The sequence below is a fragment of the Ictalurus punctatus genome, chromosome 24, assembly GCF_001660625.3.
Source record: "Ictalurus punctatus breed USDA103 chromosome 24, Coco_2.0, whole genome shotgun sequence".
Classification (NCBI taxonomy): domain Eukaryota; kingdom Metazoa; phylum Chordata; class Actinopteri; order Siluriformes; family Ictaluridae; genus Ictalurus; species Ictalurus punctatus.
Window position 1 is genome coordinate 2977843 of NC_030439.2, and position 5000 is coordinate 2982842.

At 42.5% G+C, this 5000-nt stretch overlaps 1 protein-coding gene across 1 annotated transcript in view; it reads left to right on the forward strand.

Annotated features, from left to right (window-relative positions):
* Positions 1-5000, forward strand: part of LOC108256957 (dedicator of cytokinesis protein 7) — a 52042-nt gene that overhangs the window by 1120 nt on the left and 45922 nt on the right. The gene's annotated exons all lie outside the window — the stretch shown is intronic.

The following is a 5000-nucleotide window of genomic DNA, read 5'->3' on the forward strand; positions in this document are numbered from 1 at the left end:
TGAGTATAGAGCGGAGTATAATTGAGTATAGAGCGGAGTATAATTGAGTATAGAGCGGAGTATAATTGAGTATAGAGCGGAGTATAGAGCGGAGTATAATTGAGTATAGAGCGGAGTATAATTGAGAATAGAGCGGAGTATAATTGAGTATAGAGCGGAGTATAATTGAGTATAGTTGTGGAGTATGTTGGAGTATATCTGTGGAGTATGTTGGAATGTAGCTGTGGTGTGTAGCTGTGGAGTATAGCTGTGGAGTATAGGTGTGGAGTATGTTGGAGCATAGGTGTGGAGCATAGGTGTGGAGCATAGGTGTGGAGTATAGGTGTGGAGTATAGGTGTGGAGTATAGGTGTGGAGTATAGGTGTGGAGTATAGGTGTGGAGTATAGGTGTGGAGTATGTTGGAGTATAGGTGTGGAGTATGTTGGAGTATGGGTGTGGAGTATAGGTGTGGAGTATGTTGGAGTATAGGTGTGGAGTATAGGTGTGGAGTATAGCTGTGGAGTATAGGTGTGGAGTATAGCTGTGGAGTATAGGTGTGGAGTATGTTGGAGTATAGGTGTGGAGTATAGGTGTGGAGTATAGGTGTGGAGTATAGGTGTGGAGTATAGGTGTGGAGTATAGGTGTGGAGTATAGGTGTGGAGTATGTTGGAGTATAGGTTTGGAGTATGTTGGAGTATAGGTGTGGAGTATGGGTGTGGAGTATGGGTGTGGCGTATGGGTGTGGCGTATGGGTGTGGAGTATGGGTGTGGAGTATGGATGTGGAGTATGGATGTGGAGTATGGATGTGGAGTATGTTGGAGTATAGGTGTGGAGTATGTTGGAGTATGTTGGAGTATGTTGGAGTATGGGTGTGGAGTATGGGTGTGGAGTATGGGTGTGGAGTATGGGTGTGGAGTATGGGTGTGGAGTATGGGTGTGGAGTATGGGTGTGGAGTATGGGTGTGGAGTATGGGTGTGGAGTATGGGTGTGGAGTATGTTGGAGTATACGTGTGGAGTATGTTGGAGTATAGGTGTGGAATATGTTGGAGTATGGGTGTGGAGTATGGGTGTGGAGTATGGGTGTGGAGTATGGGTGTGGAGTATGGGTGTGGAGTATGGGTGTGGAGTATGGGTGTGGAGTATGTTGGAGTAAATGTGGAGTATGATGGAGTGTAGGTGTGGAGTATGTTGGAGTGTAGGTGTGGAGTATGTTGGAGTATATTGTGGAGCTGTGTGGTCAGACCAGCCTCACTAGCTACACAGAGTGTAGAGCATATACAAGTAATGTATCTGAACATTGGTGTGTAAAGCTGTTCATGTTGCGGTGTGTAAAGCTGTTCATGTTGCATTGTGTAAACAGGCCAGTGTTATCTCCTCCACACTTCCCGCACATCAGGTTTCACTTAGTCTCAGCGCTACGACTCTGTTATCGTCACTCCTGACACAGAACAAGGAAAGCCGAGTTCTCCTTTTACTACATGATCGAGATGAATTTCCCTTTCATTCTCGGCTCTATTTTGTGTGGGAATCTCCAGCCGTGTTCTTCACTGCAGACCTTACCTTCTCTAAGTGCATCATTAAGCAGGACTCAGTGAGCGATTTCTTTCAGTTTCTCTTCTGAGCCTTTTATTTCCTCCGTCTGAGAGCGGCGCAGAAACCTGATTGACATTGTCACATCTCACAGCATGCAGATGTTCAGACTCCTGCTTTACTACTGCCTTTACACTTTATATATATATATATATATATATATATATATATATATATATATATATATATATATATATATATATATATATATATATATATCTCTGAAGAATGTCAGAGCAGTGTTTATTAGATGTTAACCCTAAACTTATCATTGCAGTATAATTGACTTGTCACTTTGTGTTGTTTTTTTACCCTGTGAGTCTGAGTTCATTGTTTGAGTGAGTGCAGGATACAGGAAAAGGGTGTGCAGTTGTTGCCTTTAGAGGAGGTTTCCTTTTTCCTCTTTAAGTTGGAAATGGATTTCCCTGGGACATGCAGCGCTCCTGCGTTCACGTATGGGCTTAATGTGTGTCTGTATCCGTGTTTAAACACTGATGTTTGTAAGGATTTCAACAAGTTAGAGTGATAATAAGTTTCATAGGAATGAAGCCAGAAATGCATGCACACACTGTGCCTCGACACCATATCCATTTTTTTTTTGTACTTTTTTGTGCAGCAGTAGCTCATGAGTCAGAGTCACTGCCTCACAGCTCCAGGCTCCTCGTTTAGATCCTGAGCTCGGGTTACTGTCTGTCCGGGGGTTTCCTCCCCAGAAGCATTCAGGTAGGTGAATTGGCTATGCTAAATTACCCCGAAGTGTGAATGAGAGAGAGTGTGTGTGTGTGTGTGTGTGTGTGTGTGTGTGTGTGTGTATATGGTGTCCTGTGATGTACTGGCGTTCCATTCAGGATGTATTCCTGCCTCACACCCAGTGTTCCCATGTTAGGCTCTGGATCCACAGAGACCCTGACCAGGATAATAATGTGGTGACTGAAGATGAACGAACGATTAGCCTGTGCAAGTTGTACAAACAAAACATTAAAATTTCAATCAGGAAACCACGTTGATCATCTATAGTCAGTTTAATGATTTCTCACGCCTCACATGACTAGGCCCGAGCACCATATTGTGATTCTTTCTCCTGCTCTGCAAACTGTATTCCAGCTAGAGTTTTATTAGCTCAGGAAATCAGCTGCTGGCTGGCCAGAGTGTCGCGACCCTAGGAGAGTTCCTTCATCCGGTCCACAGGGCTGTGCTGTGTTGAATGATCCCAAAACCTGTGAAAGTTTTGGTACTTGTGCGGTGAAGAGGTGCAGACTAACTGAAGGGACAGTGCAGTGGACTGCTTTGTTTGCATATACAATGAATAGCATGCATATGGAGAAAAAGAATGTGAGGGGGACCACTGGCAGCTGTGTGTGTGTGTGTGTGTGTGTGTGTGTGTGTGTGTGTGTGTGGGTGTGTGTGTGTGTGGGTGTGTGTGTGTGTGTGTGTACACACACACACGAGTGTGAGTTCCCACAAGTGAGCCAGTCTGTGAAGGAGCAGCTGCGCGTTATCTTGGACAGCATGAGGAGAGCACTGGGGGACTGGGGCTGTGTTAGGGTCTTTGGTGTTGGGACAAGAAGGGGTTGAGTTTTGGCATTGTGTCTATTAGAAAGTCCTAAAAGTAGATAAAGAGAACCCAAATAAACAAATGAGACAAAAATATTATACTTGGTCATTTATTTATTGAGGAAAATGATCCAATATTACATATCTGTGAGTGGCAAAAGATTGTGAACCTCTAGGATTATCAGTTCATTTGAAGGTGAAATTAGAGTCAAGTGATTTCGATCAATGAGATGATGATCAGGTGTGTGTGAGTGAGTGTCCTGTTTTATTTAAAGAACAGGGATCTATCAGAGTCTGGTCTTCACAACACGTGTTTGTGGAAGTGTATCATGGCATGAACAAAAGGAGATTTCTGAGGACTTCAGAAAAAGAGTTGTTGAAGCTCATCAGGCTGGAGAAGGTCACAAAACCATCTCTAAAGAGTTTGGACTTCACCAATCCACAGTCAGACAGATTGTGTACAAATGGAGGAAATTCTAGACCATTGTTCCCCTCCCTAGGAGTGGAAACCAACAAAGATCACTCCAAGAGCAAGGTGTAATAGTCTGCGAGGTCATAAAGGAACCCAGGGTAACTTCTAAACAACTAAAGGCCTCTCTCACATTGGCTAATGTTAATGATCATGACTCCACCATCAGGAGAACACTGAACAACAATGGTGTGTATGGCAGGGTTGTAAGGAGAAAGCCACTGATCCCCAAAAAAGAACATTGCTGCCCTTCTGCGGTTTGCTCAAGATCACGTAGACAACCCAGAAGGCTATTGGGAAAATAGAACTTTTTGGTTTAAATGATGTGTTATGTTTGGAGAAAGGAAAACACTGCATTCGAGCATAAGAACCGTATCCCATCTGTGTGAAACATGGTGATGGTAGTATCATGCTTTGCATTTGTTTAGCTGCATCTGGTCCAGGACGACTTGCCATCATTGATGGAACAATGAATCTGTATTATATCAGTGAACTCTAAAGGAAAATGTCAGGACATCTGTTCATGACCTGAATCTGAAGAGAAAGTGGGTCATGCAGCAAGACAGCGATCCTAAACACACGAGTCGTTCTACCAAAGAACGGTTAAAGAAGAATAAAGTTAATGTTTTGGAACGGCCAAGTCAAAGTCCTGACCTAGAAATGTTGTGGAAGAACCTGAAGCAAGCAGTTCATGTGAGGAAACCCACCAACACCCCAGAGTTGAAGCTGTTCTGTACTGAGGAACGGGCTAAAACTCCTCCAAGCCGATGTGCAGGACTGATCAACAGTTACCCCAAACGTTTATCTGCAGTTATTACTGCACAAGGAGCTCACACCACATACTGAAAACAAAGGTGCACATACTTTTACCCCTCACAGATCTGTAATATTGGATCATTTTCCTCAATAAATAAATGACCAAGTATAATATTTTAGTCTCGTTTGTTTATTTGTGTTCTCCTTATCTACTTTTAGGACTCGTGTGAAGGTCTGATGCTGTTTCAGGTCACATTTATGCAGAGATATAGAAAATTCTAAAGGGTTCATGAACTTTCAAGCACCACTGTATGTTAATGTGCTTGTTCTAAAACATTATTATTTCTACTATAACAGCTCCAAAGAAACAAAATCAAAAATGCTTGTAATTGTTATTATGGTACATTTTCTATGAGCAGATGTTTAATTAGCATTTTGGGAAGGAGTCATAATGATAAGTATGACAAGTCCCTTTTTTCATAACTAAACAAAATATAGGCATTGGCAAATTGCTGAGGTATAATAGGAGTAGAACACTGTTGGCATGGTGTTATAGGAAAATAACTAGCTTTGAGCTGATAACACTTAGTGTTTTATTCCTGACAAGATGAATACTTGACCCAAACTATCACATTCTCTCTTTCTCTG